This window comes from Tympanuchus pallidicinctus, unplaced genomic scaffold, assembly GCF_026119805.1.
Source record: "Tympanuchus pallidicinctus isolate F22 unplaced genomic scaffold, pur_lepc_1.0 scaffold21, whole genome shotgun sequence".
Taxonomy (NCBI): domain Eukaryota; kingdom Metazoa; phylum Chordata; class Aves; order Galliformes; family Phasianidae; genus Tympanuchus; species Tympanuchus pallidicinctus.
In genome coordinates this window covers 10,457,537-10,475,328 of record NW_026294733.1, presented here as the reverse complement: position 1 = coordinate 10,475,328, position 17,792 = coordinate 10,457,537, and the positions used below count along the sequence as shown (strand labels likewise).

General features: G+C 44.7%; 2 long non-coding RNA genes across 2 annotated transcripts in view; both read left to right on the top strand.

The window, feature by feature from the left end:
* Positions 1 to 415: 415 nt before the first annotated feature.
* Positions 416 to 11,231, top strand: LOC128081580 (uncharacterized). The gene is made up of 2 exons (XR_008207266.1): positions 416 to 636; positions 4,850 to 11,231. It is a non-coding gene; the product is annotated as an uncharacterized LOC128081580 (long non-coding RNA).
* A 4,497-nt stretch (positions 11,232 to 15,728) lies between these two features.
* The window catches only part of LOC128081583 (uncharacterized), a 92,028-nt gene continuing 89,964 nt past the window's right edge, over positions 15,729 to 17,792 (top strand). The window contains exon 1 of the long non-coding RNA XR_008207269.1: positions 15,729 to 16,612. This is a non-coding gene — a long non-coding RNA (uncharacterized LOC128081583). The remainder of the gene's footprint in view (positions 16,613 to 17,792) is intronic.

Genomic DNA, 17,792 nt, shown 5'->3' with positions numbered 1-17,792 from the left:
CTATCATCAGACACTGAATAATCTAACGACTTGTTTCAATTGCCCTTTGATCAGTCAAAAGTTGCAAATTGTTGGTTTAATGAATCACTAACAGGGAAGATAGAAGTAAAAATATAAGGATCTTATCAAATAAATGTTGGGCACTTCACAGGCATGACTGAAGCGACCTAACCTGCAGATTTTAAATCTCTTAGGATCTGTTGCAGGCAGCTTGGTTCAAAGCAGCCAACGAAAGAACAGAGCTGCAGAAGTCTGCCTAGGCACCACTCGTGGAGCTCCTGGAGGAGCAGAGTTGCATTTTCTGTTTGGTAAACTGCTGACTGTGCTAACAAACAGTGTGATCTTTGAAACTGCAAACTGAGCGTGTGCCATCCCTTTGAAGGACACATGCTGAAACGCAGGGTGATCAGTTCCAGATAAGCCAGCACAGTATGTCAGTACCTTCAGTGTGTCGCACAGACTTGCTAATAGGGGACAAAACAAAAGCCACGGAAACAAAAGCAGCTCAACATCTTGTTCTGATGAAATGAGAACTCTCCCTCCAGTGTCTTTTAATGGACCATGGGAGACTCAGGATTCACCAGTGTCTCAGGAAGCTGCAGCAGGCAATGGCAGATGGCAGCTGGAACACAAGGTGTAAGGATGCACCCTTCTTGTAAATACAGCAGGAGGGTGGAGGCCCTGGGCTTCTTTCCATACATGACTCAAATGAATCTTCTGCCTAATTAGTAGCATTTTGAATTCAGCTTAAAAATCCTATAGTAATCCTGTCTAACCAGCTTCTCGTACGTAAAGATTAATTTTTTATAATGGCAGTTTTCCTCAGAGCTTTCTTTCAGGTTGCCCAGGGCAGTTATTTGCTAGGGCAGCCTCCTATCAGCTGAGATAACAAGGGCAAAGACTGACAGTCCAGCAGAGTCTGGGTTGTGCTCATTTCTGGGGGAGCAGTGGATTCTATCAATGTTGTTCAGGCTTAAATAGAACCAAGTGTCTCATTGGGAAAGTATGCTGGGGAGAAAGGGCTGTGCTAGGGGGCTGCATACCAGCTTGTGTTCCTGTTGGATGACTGACTGACAAAACCAGCACTCCTATATAACCTTGTAGAAGTCACTAATGAAGCTTCGGTGCCTCACAGTGATGTTGGTGATCCCAGGTGATGGAGACATGCTGGAGTGTCTGACTGGCAGTCTTCCCTGCTGGGTGCTGCTGTCAGGAAGGCACAGCAGAGACTATGTAGGCATATTGAAATTGGATTTGAGATCACATCATCTAAAAGATCTAAAAGGACCCTTGTATTCTTCCTGCAGTTTGCAATTTGCTACTGTTACCTGGTTCTTCAGGTCAGCATTAATCAGGTCATAGTTTCTGAACAGCAGTTATCCGCAGCAAACCACAAACACATCTGATTTTAAATGTAGCTTAAGAGGCTGTTTGGTAGGCAAAAACATCTCTAACCTAGTGGTGAGCCTTTGGGGACTGTGTGGCAGGTGACAAAGGCTGGAGATTTCCATAGGTATAGGAATCTGATTGGTAGCACAGACTTTGTGCCCTTGGAGGTGGCGTTGCTGCAATGAGGGATCTCTGTCCTCAGCTGAGCACAGAACTAGATGGATACCAGAGCCTCAGTTTCTTCTTCCAAATAGCAAAAATTAACATGAGTAAAATCCATCTCCATCCTAGGAACATGTAAACATCTGGACGAGTAGTTATGAAGATTAATGTTATGCACAGGGTCAGAATTCCCACTGACATTTGCTCAGTTTGCCCAAGCAAGTTAGTGGAAACCTCCTGTGAATATGAACTGCACTCTGCAGCGCTGCGCAGGCATTTAACATCTTGGATGCCAGTTTCCTCACAGGCACATCTGTAAGTCTTAGTCTTTAATTGCTTTAAAACATAATACTGGGAGTAAAAAAAATCATAGAGATATGTGTAACTTTTAAGACTAAGTAAGACTAAGTAGAAAAAATTAAGCAACAATGGAGTTCTTCCTGACTTTGGACTTGAAATCAGTCCTGACAGAGCCAGTTCTTCAAGGACAGTGGGTGACAGCTGTCAGCTCTGAGCAAAATGTTTTCTGCAGTAATGATCAATGCCTGAAATAATGCTGAGGTGCAGCAGTAGCTCTGTTGGATTCACTGAAAGGCAGCAGCTGCTCTGAGTACAACACTGAGCGAGAATACCTGCTGTCTCATGCTCAGTGGTTATGCTCAGTCTGTGCTTGTGGTCAGACGCTCACAGAGGTACTGTTGACTGCGTTGGGGTGGTGAACTTTATTAAAAGCATGCCATGTTTTGGCAATAGAAGTAACGTGCATCCATCTGAGCGTGCAGGTTTGAATGTGGCTGCCATAAGGACGTTCTATATTTGAATCTGGAAGCAATGTGACGCTTGCTATGCAATGAAATGGAGAAATAGACAGACTTTTTTAGTGTCTAACCCCCTCCCAGTCCTCCCCTGTTCTGAATGTGCTGTTATCATTACACCAATACTTGCTGTGTAAGGAGTGTGAATGTGCTATGGACTAATGTGGTTATCTCCATATGGCAGGAAGTTGCTTGGTCAGAGATCATCTCCATACTGGTGTAATTCCAGGCGTGTTGCTGGTTTTAATAATATAATGACGATAATTGATGTTCTAAAACTGGTAAGGTCAGTGTTCACTGGCTGCTACATTTATTTGGCAGCCAGCTCGGCAGTGTGAAGAATTAACACGAAATGAGGCACAAATCCCACATCCTGCTCCCAGGCCTGATAACAGAGTGGGTGCTCCAATGAATGGCAGTGCTGTTCACTCCTTTGGCACTCCTTTCTTGCTGACCATCTCTGCCCAGGTGTGCCATGCAGCAGGGTAAGATGGGGTGAAGCCGGGGCCAACCTGGAAAACCTTCACCTGGCAGTTTTGCCATGGCGAAGTTAATCATGGCATTTGCTGATATTATTCCAGGCTTTTTTTTTTTCCCTTTGGATGTGTGCAGGCTCACAAAGCAAAGGCAGGATGGCTGTTGAATGTATGTTAATGGCTATAAGAAATATAGGCCCCAGTTTGCCAGTTGTTCTGTCAGGTTCTCAGGCAAGAATGTTTAGGGAGCTTTTTCTTGGCATGGTGCAAAGCCTGGAGCTAAGAAAAGAGCCCAGGGAAGATAATTTGCCTTTTTCCATGTTCAGCATTTCCCACCCGGTGTGAACCTAAATCATGTGGATTTCACTACTGGCTCTGCAATGTTATGGGGAGATAAGGCGGTAACAACTCATTTGTATCCCCAGATGAGATAAACCAGAAGCACATCTCCCCATTTGTAAGTGGCTTCCTATCAGAGGTGGGAATAACTGCAGAGCACTAAGCTGGCAGTCAGCAATGATTAATAATAGTAAATCCTTTGCATAAATAGAAAGGTGGCATTTTGTGTAGTTCATTTATGGTGTTTCCAATGCGTGTCTGTAATTCAATTATATCTAGCTTTCTGTCCAAGAAATTAACGTGCACTTGCATAATGTGTTTGAGCTCTCATGTTCAGGAGGGAGAAATGAGTGCTCTGCCTTTACAAGTGGAGATTACTTCATCCATAGCTTTTTGGGGAGTGAAAATAGATTTATTCTATTTTTGCATGTTCGTCTGATTCGGTGCTGAAATCACTGAAGCAAATTCAGCAGCCCCCGATGCATTCAGTTCAGGATCCTGTTCTGATTGATGATGGAACAGAAGAAACGTGTTACTCTGCATTAAGTAAGAGAAAGAGACTGTATTGAACACTGAGTTTGCTCATTTGATTTGTAAGCATATGAAATAGCCTGCCACATTCTTCAACTGAGCACATAAATTACTTGAATCGTGGTTGTGTGTTCTGTGTTTGCTGTTACCATTGGAAGCAGTTTTATCAGACTTCAGTCCCCATGGTACTTGAGAAAGTTGTAAGAATGCAAAGCTATCTGAAGGTCATTTGCAATCTTAACAGCAGAAATTACTAGCTGCTGTCAGCTATTATAATAGTGTTGATATGTGGCGTAGCAGTTTTACAGTGAAATGGGAGATGTATCGAAGGTATCTGAAACAGAAGCAGAAAACGTGCCTTTGGTGTGCAGGCAGGAGGATATTTCACTGTCAGCTCTGAACACGACCCCCATATTACAGTGCGACACAACGACTCTTTAATGATGGAGGCTGCTGACAGTAAGACAGGCACTTGAAAATTCCTCTTCACCAAGCATTTTGGAGGCAGCTGGCAGACTTCCAGAAGTGTTCTGCTGGAGCTGCACAGCAGGCACATTGAACTAGCCTTGGTTGTGAGCCAATTTGCTACGTGGCAATGGATCAGGATTCTCCAGAGAGGCTCTTCGGTCTCCATCCTTGGGAGAGCTTCAAGAACGGAGTGGTTGGTCCTGAGCATTGGTCTCATAGCTGACCTGTGCTAAGCTGGAGGTTGGACCAGATAACTTTGTGAGGTCCTTTCCAGCCAGGATTCTCCCACCTCCTGAGTAGGCTCTGCTTTACATGGGAGGTGGGAGAAATTTATAAACCAAAATGTTAGTTTAAAATGTTTTTTGAAGATGAGTTTGCCTTTTTGAAGTATCCCACTAGTAAGTCTGCGTCTTGGCTTAGTTGTGGCTTGGAGAATAACCGAGTATTTCAGGTCATTTCCCAGTTGCTGAGGGAATACAGTGGGCTTCTGAACACGATGGGTAAAGGCAGCTGTTCCACCATAGCCTCGCAGTGCCTGCTTGGTGTTTTTAGCATAATGGTCAAAACAGATGACATGTCTGCTGATCCTACATCCAGATTGCTTTGGTGGGTTGGGGAGGGCACTGCACCATTTTATTCTTCTAAATTCTTGTGTTTTTTGTCACTTAGGATCTGACGGAACAGCAGTGCCCTGGAAACATCTTACTGCACAAAAATCAAAAGGAAATTGGAGATTGGCTTTGTTAAGGACATCTCTTGTTCTGTGGCGCTGTTACACAATCGTTGCACGGAAGTGTCTACAGGTGGTAATGAGGAGGAATCAAAGCTTCAGAGGAAGCTGCAGGAACAGCTGGACCTCCTAAGAGCTGCAAAAGAAGATTCCCCAGCTAAAACATGTCCACGGAGAGCCATATGTGCATAGCTGTTAGGATTTTGGAATCGGTGTGGTGGAATGACAGGGAGTTGATGGGTAAATATTAATTGAGAGAGCAACCCCTGCCAAGAAATTGTTTGTGATCGTGTTGCCTTATCTTCATGCAAAATATTTACCAAGTCAAATACTGCCATTTAACTTACCATAACTTTGTAGTCATTGCACAATGACTTGAAGAGAAGGCCCAGCAGCCTGGCAGCCTACTGGTGTGCTCTTGTGCTGTTCCAGGGGCAGTGAGACTGTCAGCATGGCACCATGTGCTGGGAAGCTGCTTTCCATTCTACGTGCAGCGTCACAGGGCTGTGCTGAGCCACGTGCCAAGCTGACACTTTGTCCTGGCCAGCTTTGGGCCAGGGGATGGAAGGGTAAGCTGAGCTGTTGGGTCTCTGTCATCTGTCTGAAGGGCTTGCAGAGATCTAGTGAATGGAGCACAGTGTTTGGGTTTTCTTTCCAGAGCTGGCAACGTACAGGTGTAAGGTTGGTAGCATGGAGAAGACCATACAAAGAATATAAAAAAGAGGGGAAGTTCATTTTTACAATATTTCTGCACCTCCCAAAACATTTTGGGTTTTTGTTTTTTTTTTTTTTAGTGTTTCATTTGCTCGGAGTCTGACCTGGGATATCACAGGGATGCTTCTCTCACTTCTGATTCAGTAGATTTGTATTTCAGGGACTCATTTGCATTGACAGGCAGAAAATACTTCTGTTTAATTAGAATAAATTGTTTTATAGTTGAAGATGAAGGCGACCCTGTAAGAGCGCCACTCACATCTTTAGTTGATGCCTCATGCCTACAGTTGATGTGGGAACCCTACTCCCATGCCAAAGGCACAGGCCATGTGTGCACTGAGTAATCACAAATTTACACATCGGCATTACTCAACCTCCAGGCAACGTGCGGTCAGTTTTCATTTGCACTCTTAAAATTGTTTCCATTTAACACCCTTAAGCAGCTCTGCGCATTGCAGTGAAATATAAAATGACCCTCACGTTTGCTCTCCTGCTTATTCAACACGACCGTTCCCCGCTCGGCGTGGCAGCGTGCTTTTCATGTGGCTGCCCATATGCCCTGCACATGACTGTGATCTGGCTCCCAAAAGAGTATGTTGTGATCTGCTCGCGTGTGCCAATTCACATATCTAAACGTTTTCATAAGGGGAACCCCTTTGTGTTAGTCATCTGGTTGTCAAACAAGACCTGGCTGTGATCCTGGACCTGGCACTAGATGAAATATGTGCACTTTAAACATTTCATACTGAAACTGATGGGAATGGGCAATTCCTCAGTACATTTTCTCAAGGTTTTTAAACAATAAATGTCAACCTAAGGGCAAAGCAAGACAGATTTCAGATTAAAGAGACGGGCTTTGCTTAACATCTATAAATCCCTTGGTCCCAACCTCCTTCATGGTTTTTGAAACAAGGAACAAGGAAAGGCTGTGTCAAGCGCAATGGACACTTTTGTCAACACAACTTCTGCCTTTGGTAGCATGATAGAAAGATTTCAAAAATAGATTTTTCTGATGGATTCATGACTTGGCATCCCGTAGAGAATCTAGTATTCTTCCAAGCAAAGCTAAAGGTTTGTGTTAGAAGGCTAGCAAAGCCAGTCAAAAGAGCCTTTCATCCTCGAGATTACTAAAATATTCCTTTGTTTATTTTTCTCCTTCAATTACTTTTCCTGTCTTGGTTTAATCTGTAGTGCTGAAGCTTGTCAGCACCTATAGCCTTTTGTTTAGGATAGATGCCTTGGGAGCATGAATAAAAACAATTTTCATGTAGTGTCTCCTTGTCACAGCTGCTGCCTGAAGCCCATCGACTTCTCTTTCCAAAGACCCGATTATGCACACACAAACAGAACAGAGCCTGGAGCCAGCAGTTTGATGTTGCTCAACGCCAGCGATGAGCCCTCGCTAACCTGGTGCTCCATCATTTGCAATAGAAGCAGCAAATTTGTTTTCTCTCCCACTTTTCAAAGGAAAGGTTCACAAAAAAAATATAAGTGCCAGAATGCTTGTCTTGACTGTGACTTTAAGTTTTAAAATATTTTAATATGTAAATTCTAGAATTTGCAGCTGCAGGGAGAAGCTCTGAGTAGGAAAATGAAACTTGTATTTGGAAAATTAATTCTCAAACAAAAATTCCCTGTATATGTTTTCTTTTTCTAGGAAAGTGATTTCTTGAAACTTCAGCATATGCTTTCCATTTGTGTGAGCTGGCACTGCCACGAGCCAGAGGAGGCTTGCAGCAAGCGGGGCTGTGCAGGACTGGCACCTGCTAGGCTGTGCTTGGTTGCTTGGGTGACTTCTGGACCTTCTGGTACTGTGAGTGAGCCACACTTGATGGAAAGGTGATGAGCATTTTTTCTTGATCCCATGCCATTGTGGAGTGGTTGGAGCTTGCTGTCATGGACAGTCTTGTCTTGCAGAGAGCAGCGCATCCCTGCAGAAGGAGAAATGCTGTAGTCGTTCTAGTTACAAGAGAAGCTTCAAGGAAAGTTTGTATTTAATTATTGTTAGAAGTGTGCAGCAAAACGGATTTGTTTTTAGCTCTTACAAAGCCATATGCCTATGTCTCTGGATCCCAAAGCCACATAACAAATGAAACAAGCAAAAGCAAGACCAAATAGCAGTGATTAAATGTCTCTATTCCAGAATCGGGTGCGTACTGTGGTCAAGACCGGCGGTAGCAGAGTAGCCAGGGTGCATTGCTGAAGCAGGAGAGCAGAGAGGAGCAATGGGCTGTGTTTGTGGGGAATGAGGAGCGTGGGTCTGTGTGCACCCTGGGAGGGGGCTCCTGACCAAGAACACAGTCCTGGAACCTGCTGTGCAGTTGTTTGCAGCTGGAAAAATGCAATGGAGAGGTGATTCTTCATGTAATTCTTAGGTGAGCCCTTTGAATCAGTTGGAGCTGTTTTCGCTAACTCATTCAAAACTAACATTTTATTCTGTCCCAGTGAGCTGGAGCAGCCTGGCTTGCTTCTCATAGGGTGTCTGTCCAGCTCCTCTAAGACAGCGGAAGGAACCAGAGGTTGTGATCATGGTTCAGTGACAGAGTGAAGGGATGAAGGTCATTCCTCTCACGGGGACAAAATCTCCTCCTACTCTCTGGCACCACTTCTCTGCTCAGTGTTGTTCCTGCTAATCGGGATGCTTTGAAACAGAGAGAGAGGATAGTGGGAGGTGCTAGAAGGAAGGCTGAATTAAAGGCAGAAGAGAGCACAGTGGGGATACAGACAGAAAAACAGGCTGCATGCTGAGCACGTTTAAAGGGGCACAGCTGGAACAATGTTGGAGCTTTGCATGTATGTTTGCCTGTTCCCATGTTATTTTTCCCCAGTATTGCATACAGCATGGTTCCCCCACAAGGTTAAAGATCACAATAATGTTTTATGTAGGTAGCAGAATACCCTGTGTAGAGGAAGTGGTACATGATTTTACTTAGAGAACAGAGATTTCATGGTTTTTAACACATGCAAGGAAATTTGTCCACTGGCATCTGCTGTGAAGATGATATCCCTTTGCTACAGGTCAAGAAGCAAAAGCATCTGCAGCTGTGAGGATGGTGCTTGCAGAAAACACTTGTGCAGGTATCTTCATTCTGATTTGGTTCCCATCTAGGAAGAGGCATGTCCTCAGGATGGCTGCTGAGTGCCATCGGCACTGGGAGAGAAAAGAGCAGATGTATGGCTTTAAACCAAGATATGAAAAAGCAGGAATCTGAAGTTAGCTTTAAAGTTATTTGGGCTGGAGTATTGGTGGGAAGTGTCAGTGGGCTGCAGCTCAGAATCTGCACTAACTGCTTAGCTGCCTGGCTTTTTCTTCAGCAGTGTCACTTGAGAGTCTTCATGTGCAAGCAGAGGACACTGATCTGCCCTGTCTTCCATGCATGCACATTCATTCAGTGCAGTTACCTTTGGAATTGAGCACAGACGTATCAGGTAAATGCAGGTGGATGCAGCCAACAGTAAAGTTGTTTTTCTTCTGTTGTGCTGATGCACGGATAGCAACCCCATCCCAATCTTACTGTTGGGTCATCAGTCAAGACTTGAGGACTGCCAAAAGTATGGCTCATCCCTGAGCTGTTTGCAGTTCAGCATTTTACGTATTCTGGGCCTGTCCAAGCTGAGCCAAACTGATTTTTGCATCCAACAAAGAAATGATAGGATGAGAGGGAATGGCCTCAAGTTGTGCCAGAGGAGATTCAGGCTGGATATTAGGAAGAATTTATTTTCAGAAAGAGTGATGAGGCATTGGAACAGGCTGCCCAGGAGGTGGTGGAGTCATCATCCCTGGTGGTGGTTAAAGAAAAGGTGGATGTAGCACTTAGGGACATTGTTTAGTGGGCAGTATTGGTAGTTGATGGATGGTTGGACTAGATGATCTTAGAGGTCTTTTCCAACCTTAATGAACCTGTGATTCTGTGAATATATGTGGAGTATGTGACTGGCAGAAAGGATAGATGTTGGGATGAGAGGCCTGGGTGCAGGTCTGATAGCAAATGACTCCTGCAAATTGGGCAGAGTAGGTTTCTGCTCTCTCCATACTTAATTTCCCAGCGCTGTTTGGAGCTAGCTGGGAGCAGGAGATAGTGAGATGTCAGCAAGAACAACCTCTCCAGGTGCTGTGATGAGTGTGGAGTATACAGGTATTTCACAGAAAGTGGTGACAGCATGATCTGCATTACCTGGTAAGGTGATACATCTGTGCATACCTGTGTGATTTTATATGTGTGTATCAGTGGCCTATTGTTATGATGTGCTTATGTGGCACTTCATTTGTGGAGTGTACCTTGTGTTGGTGGTGTTCTCAAGCAGGGGGAGACATCTGTCAGGCAAACACTAGTAAACATCGTGCAGCTGTATTTTGTTAGGGTTTCATTTTGCATTTTCCTCTCTTCTCCACCTCAGCACTCCTTCAGATCACACTGGCGTCAACTGTGGTTATGGCAAAAGAAGATAACTGCTGTTAACCCTGTAAGATGCTAGCATAAGATGAAAGCATTTTCTTAATGCACTCAATCTATGACCAGTTGTTTTTAAAGCTGTTTGAGAACAGCACAGAGAAGACATTTTGCATTTGGTCAGTCAGAAGTTGGTAACTGTTTTAGAAGCCTGCTGGAAGGAAGACATCAAGAAAAGCTTTTGCAAAGCTGTGCTTTCACCTCACAGTGCTTTGCAGAGATACATTCTTGGGTTTGGTTCATATGGGTTCATTTCTCTGACTTTCACTTTGAATTTTGGAATCAAAGGCATTTTAAAATTCTAGGTCAAACTTATTAGATAACACTGTATCTCACCTGGTTTCAGCTCTTTAAGCAGTCAGAAGCAGTGCCTCCCCTGCTGTGGTCCTGATACAAATCTGTGAGTCATCACGTCAGCGCGTTTGAAGCTCGGCCTAGCACTTCTGTCCAGAGTACGGCATTGCTCACAAAGTTCATGGCTTCTCCTTTGAACAGGGTGTTGCAGTGAAACAGGCAGCAGGTCAGATTTCTGAGTAGATGGCAAAGACAGCACCCAGCTTTCATTTTGGGGATTTTGCTAACATAAAGCCGCCTAGCCAGGAGGCAGTTTGGGCTGTGTTGAGTTTGTGGCCACAGATCCCTGATCTTGTTCCTTTGAGCCAGAGCTGGTGTCCTTTTGGGAGCATCAGACGCGTTTGCTTCTGTCCTGGATGCCAACATTCAGCCGTCATGGCCGTGGCTGAGGTCTCCATTCTTGCCATATAGGCTGGAGTCTGCAGCAGCGGGGCTTAGAACTTGATGCAAGTGTGAAGGGAGAGTTCTGAGCACTGACCGCTCACGACTGTCTGATATGTCAGAGCTCTGAGACCAGGCCAGAGGGAGGGTGAATACAGTACTGGGGAGAAGCCCCTTCCCCTCCTCCTGGTGGGGGGCAGTGGGGCTGGCCCTGGCCCTGTGCAGCACAGCTGCCCCTGGGGTTTCCGGGAATTCCCGCCTGTATGTGGTTTCTTAACCAGTCCTGCAAAAATGTATTTTTTATTGAATGTTATTCTAGCCATAAAACTTTTAAGCTGTTCAAATACTTTCCTTTGTACAGTAGACATCTGAGACTATTAGGCATTAACAAGTAAATGTATTTTTTTTTCAACTGCTTCAATCTGCTACGGAGTTTTCTTTGGACTGATTCTCCTCTTGTCTTGTACCAGAAGAAACATTACTGTGATCTGATATTGTATCTCCTCACTATCTGTCTCCTCGGATTGTAGACGTGGATGTGTTTTATGTTAAATTACAAAGGGACTTTATTTTGTGGCAACCAATTAGATCAGATAGCTCACCCATGATCCAGAAATGTTTAAAGTCCAGAGGTACCCATGTGATTCACTGCAGTCCCTCTGTAGAGCCCATAGATTGTGGGGTGAGAGCTTGGGCTTTAGTAAGGCTCAGCTGGAAGATTTTAGGAGATGAATTTCACTATTTCTTTAGCTGTTTAATAATGAATGTAACCCATTTTTCAACAAGAGCTTCACGTCACTGGAGCTGTTGATTTAAATGTACTTCATTATTTGTTGTTGGCATCCCATTAAGCAACAAACAGTGAGAGAAGTATCCTGCCCCAAACTGTATGAGACAGGAAGCAAGCAGCATTCTTGTAGTTGTGCAAGCAATTAAAGGAGTGCCAAAATTTGCTTAAACTCTTCTGGATCTTATAGAAATACTTTGCCTAGTATGGTTAACCATACACCTGAATTGTGCTGTAGGCACTTATTTCAGTGGCCTGATATTCCTGTTGTGTTGAGCTTCTCTGGAGGGGGCTCTTTTCCTGGGATTTCAGGAAGGTTGTCTCCTTGCTGTGGTTGGTAGGATCAGTTCTGCCCTGAATGCCCACAGCCCAGGCAGCCCCGCTCTCACGTGAGGCTCATTCCATAGCAGGTGCCAGAGGCTTTGCCCAGCGCAGGTTGTTCTCAGCCTGTGGAAGAAAGCTGTGTCACACCTCTCGATTTGTTACATAATGGTTTTCAGGATTGAGTAAGAAACTGGTAATCCGAAAATGTTTATCTGCTGTTGCATTTGATTTTGTGCAATATTGTGAACTGCTCCCTATCGTGTAAATGGAAGGCAATTAGACTATGAGGTGAAGTATAAAAAGGAAACGAAAAAGAATTTGAAGAGCACCATGCCAGTGATAAGACTTCTAAACCCTTTGCACATCCATCATTTGTGTTGAGGATATGGTTCTGGTCCCTCTGTTTTAAGAAGGGCACTGGGGAATGTCTCCTAACATTGCGGTAAAGATGATCGTGGGGATGAAATAGCCGTTTTGGGGGAGAGATGAGGGATGGTTGTTGGGCAAGGCAGAGCCAACAGGGCACTTGTGTTTTCAACCTGCAGCAACATAGGTGAAGTAGCTCTCTTCTCTGCTGGACAGAATGACTGGAGGGGAATTCTTGGGCCTTTTACTCATTGTTTATGTAGTTTTTGTGTCTTTAAGCATAGTGTAGTGTAACCCAGAATAAGTAAAATACAGTAAAGTTGAAATATATGTGAATTTAATGCCTGAGAAACAGAAAATGTGTTATGCAGATGAGATGCATTGACTGAATCAAATGCACTGAACTTCAGAGCCAGCCCTTCTTTGTAAGCACATTAAGAACCGTCCATCCCAGTCTTGTCAGGGCATTCCTGTGTGCACTACCAAATGAGAGTCTCAATTCTTTTTGGAAAAAAAAAAAAAGAAAATTTTGTTTCCTATTCTGTCTTTGAGTCCATCTTTGCAAGGAAGCAACTGGTCTCTGAGAGGAGGAGATGCTGGTGAGGCTTCATCTCCATCAGGCAGGGAGGGAAAGCATGTTTTCAGAATTTGCTTTTAGGATTACAGGATTTGAGTAGACAGACACACACACACATAGGAACTGAAGAATTTTGTCTTAATGTCCTTGTCCATTCATAACAGTGACGGAACAGAGATTAAACGTTAAGCTTAAAAGAACAAAAGCTTTGGAAAGGAAAATTGCTTGTGGCTTCAGAGCTGGCTTGGAGTATGTAGGCAGGAGGCCTGGAGCTTTGTATGGGAGTTTGGTTTAACCCTGTGAAAAACATCATGGGAGAGAGCTGTGAGAACTTCAGCAGAGTTTTCTGCAGAGTTGAACTTGGAAAGATAGGAAAGGTTTAAGCATGAAGACAGGTTTTTTTTTTTTTTTCCAGGAAAGCAGAGTTCTAAAATAGTACCTCAGAGGTGTTTGTAGCATTAGATTTTTTGTTCTTAACTTCTTGTTCAAAAAAAACTTCGATTGTTATGTGTAGGAAATTCCATGTTTGTAGCTTATTAACTGTTTTGCATGTGAAAAATTTCAGTCAACACCTAAAAAATTAGTTCATGATGGTTTTGCCACCTGTCCAGTAGGAACTGTTTAACCAGCCACTGACTTTCAGAACTGCTTCCATAAGATGCAGAAAGGATTGGAAGGTATTTTCCTAAAGACAGATTATAACATCTTTAATTTCAAGCCTGTTAGCAGCTGATAGCCTGTTATCCCAAAACCTTTGCACAGATCTTGACTCATAACCCTCACAATTATTCTTCATCCCACGAATGTTAATATTTACTATATAGTCAATCTCTGAACCATGGGGAGTCATTGCATGCGTGGTATCACTTGCACTTCAGCTGCATAAAACCATTAACCTTCCACTAATACAGTTAGGTCATAGAAGTCACACTGATGCTGAACTTGTGTGCTCTGTCCCAGGCAGGGATTGGCACCAGAGCAGGTCGCTCTGAGCCATAATTGTAAATTCTCTGGGGCTGGAGTCATCAGCCAGTAATCCTCTATGCACAGGCTCCCCCTTATGGAAATGAAAGATACTAGACAATGCTTTTTTCCTCTTGTCTCAGACAAAACTAATAGTTTGTTACTATGAAGACACTTCTCAAGCCTACAGTAGTATTTTTCAACTCACCGTTTTAAGTTCAGGTGATTATGGAGTGGGAATATGGCAAACATGAATGATGGTGGCAAGTGTATGTATTTATACTCAAAGTGATTTGAGCTCCTTCTGAGGTTGGAATTTCTTGTGATTGCCTGATGGTGAAGAAGGGGACAGGACCTCTTCAGATGTTAAGAGATGCTGCAGAGTAAATCATAGCGGTAGCCTCCTCTGTCTTCAGAGAAGTGAAAGAAAGTCAGTGGGATAAAATAATTTAGTTCTGGAATAGTCATATTTTGATGCTTTACAGTGGATATTTTGGATTGGATCCCGATGGATCAGAACCATTGCAAGAGTTAGAAATACACACTGTGGATTTTTCCCTTAGCCAATTCTAGTAAAAAGTTTCAAGTTGTTCAGTGAGAGATACCACATGTAGACTTAGATATGCTCTTGCCTTATTGCTTTGTTTTCTCTGTGCGAGAGCAGATACAGTTCTGTGCTCAGGCTGTTCTGACACTCTCTAGCACAGGTGCATGACAACAGTAGGCTAGACAGAGCTTTGGATTTGCTCAGTGGAGCAGCTCCTGTGACTGCAGAATATTTCCTGGTGCTGAAGTGCCATAGTTAGAGCTGATGCTGATCAACATCATCCCACTGATGTCCTGTGTTTTGGTGAAAGGCTCTGACAGCTTGTGCAAGTTGTGGTGACAGCAGTTCTTGCTCTTGCGAGACCAACTTTCTGTAAGCCATATAAATGGATGTTGTTCAAACAATGCCTGAAGGGTCTGTCTGGCTCCTAACATCATTGAAAATCAGATAGAGAGATTGCTCAAACATTTAAAATGCTGGGTAACAACAAATAGTATTGTTAGTTTTTATAGTGCCTGTATTCATAGTATCAAACATATTTAGAATATATTGAAGATGCTGGGCTGGGCCCTTACCTCACAGGCAAAGTCATTCCTTTGCCAGAGAGAACAGAGGGGAACATATGTCCCAGGGCAGGCTCTAAAGTACCAAAACTGGAGAGGCACATACTGGTTTTGGTTTTTAATTTCATTTTTAGATTTTATTAGTATTATTATTTTGTAGTGTTCTTCTAAATTGTTTACTGCCCAGTTTTGAAACCAGGGTCCTAGTGAAGCAACTGGAATGGACCCTCATGCCAAACTTGAGTCCTTCTTCCCGTACAAACTCAAGTCTTCTGCTGGGAATGGCTCACAAAGTGGCTGCGGCCTCTCTGCTTTGCCCATGTGCTGAAGGAGGTTTAGGCCTTCATGGGATTTGTGCAATGCCCTTCTGTGTTCCTGGTCTCATTTCAGTGCTGCTAGGGAAATTGATTTTAATTACACATGCTGCTAATCACCTGATCTCATAAGGGGACATGGCTGAAAAATAAAGAAGCTAGAAAAAGGAAACAAATTAATTTATGCACTCTGGGGACAGGAGGAGTGACTTGAGTGGTGCATGGGAAGAGAAGTGCTGGAGAGCAAAAGGAAGCTGAGATGATGGATGGTGTGATTACAAACCGGGCAACGCTCTCTGCTTTGGCCACAGCGGATGAAGTGAGTGAAGCTGCACGCTGCCGTGCTGCCCATCAGAGCCGTGTCAGTTACCCTGAAACCAGAAGGCCGACAGAGAGGTTTTTCTCTTTCCCTCACAATCTTCTTTTTCAGTTGTATGAATGAGCAGTGAGGACCAGTAAAGCAGAATTCAGAGCAGTGATGTTTCTCAGTATGTTTTCCCTTCATTTGCTTAAAACAAACAACATTTCAATTTTCTCTGGCTGCATCTTTGAGTTTTATTTTATGCAGTCATTTTAAATTTACTTTGATATCTGTCCTTGTAGCTGTAGACTGTGTTCCTGTGTTCTGCAATCCCAACTGAACCAAACTGCGAGTGGAAGGCCGGTAAAGAAGCACAGCTGCAGTTTTGTGTTTCAGCTCTGTTGTAAAGCACAGGGATTGCGCTGCAAAGGCACGCGGGAGGGACCACGATGCCACCTGGACCAGTTTCAGTGTGCCTGAAGGATCCACCCTCCTCCACCAAAGCTCTTGTGCTGGGAGGGATGAATCTGGGTAATGAGCTCTGTGTCTCAGATGCGTGCTTCCTCAACAGAAGTATGCAACTGGTGTTCTGTTGTCAGGGTCCCTGTTTCTATAGCCGTCAGCAGGGAGGTGGCTCAGGACATCATAAGGCCATGGCAGTGCGACCCTAAGAATGTCCCATGACAACCAAAACATGGCTGTGTTGGGTGAGGGGAGGCTATGGCCTGACATTGACCTACTTGTCACAGTGGGATTCTGCGGGGCTCAATTTTAAGGTCCTTTCTCTGGAATGTTTTCACTGTTGATTCCAATAAAGATCCGGCAGTTGTATTGTATGGGAACTGCTGAGTCACGGCCTGAACCTCTGATTGATCACCTGAGGTGAGCCATGAGTCAGCCAGAGGAGCACAGCTGAAGGCAATTCACCCGTGCTGCTGGAAGGGGTGGAGCCAGGCTCCCTGCGCCCTCCTAGACCTATTTAAGAGCTGGCTGCCAGTGCTGAAGGTTCTCTTCTGGAGATAGCCTCTGCTGGTGTTTTGTGAGTGAGCCCAGGATAGGGGTAAGCCTTCTGTTTATCCTTTTTTGTTATGGTAGTCTGCTTTGCCTAACTCTCTTGTTTATTTTGTGATTATAACATCCTGATGTTCTTTGATTATACATGTATGAAGTGAATTTGTGGGTGATGCTAAGCTGGGAGGAGTGCTGACTCTATGGAGAGTAGAGACCTTGTTCTGAGATCTGAACGAACGTGAGGGTGGACCCTGTCTGTATGAGGAAGAGCAAGAGCTGGGTTTTTCATGTGGGATGGGGCAGCCCTGGCTGTGTGTACAGATTGAGGGGCAATGGCTGGAGAGCAGCCCTGCAAAAAAGGCATCTGGGCATTCTGGTGGTGGCAACTTGAATCTGAGCTGGCAGTGCATCCTGGCAGCCAGAAGGGCCAGTTGTACCCTGGGCTTGTCAGGTCCAGCACTGGGGAAGCGAGGGAAGCGCTTGTCCTGCTCTGCTCTGTGCTGTGTGGCCTCAACTGTGGAGGTTTGGGTGCCACAACACAAGAAGGACGTAAAGCTATTAGAGAGTCCAAAGGAGGGCTGCAGAGATGGGGAAGGGTCTGATGGCACGGTGTGTGAAGAGCAGCTGAGTTCCCTGGGTTTGCTCTGCCCAGAGCAGAGGAGCTGAGGGCAGCCCTCGTGGTGGCTGCATGGTGGCTCCTTACAGGGGGTGGAGCGCGGCGCCGGGCTGTGCTGTCTGTGGCAGCGACAGGGCCCAGGGAACAGCATGGAGCTGTGCTGGGGGAAGGTCAGGTGGGTGTTATGGAAAGGGTCTGCACCAGAGGACGGTGGGCACAGCACAGGCTGCCCCAAGCTTTTTTGGCTCAGGGAGAGCTTGGACGCCGCTTTAATACATGGCGTTTGAGTTTGGGTTGTGCTGTGTGGAGCCAGGGGTTGGACTTGATGATGCTGTGAGTCCCTTCCAACTTGGGATATTGTGCAATTCTGTGATGTAGGGGGAAGCTATGGGAGAGGTGCACAGGAAAGGAGATGCTCTGTATCTGTTGAAGAGAACTTGCCACATTCCTCATTTTCCATTTTATGGACTTCTTAGACAGATTGAAGGGCAGGGAGGAGTGGGGCAGAAGCAGCAGTAAATGTGTCTGACAAGGTCATAGGAAGTTGTTGGCTCTTTCTCACATTGCACGCTGTGGCTCCCTTCCTGACAAACTGGACAGCCAGCACTCTCTG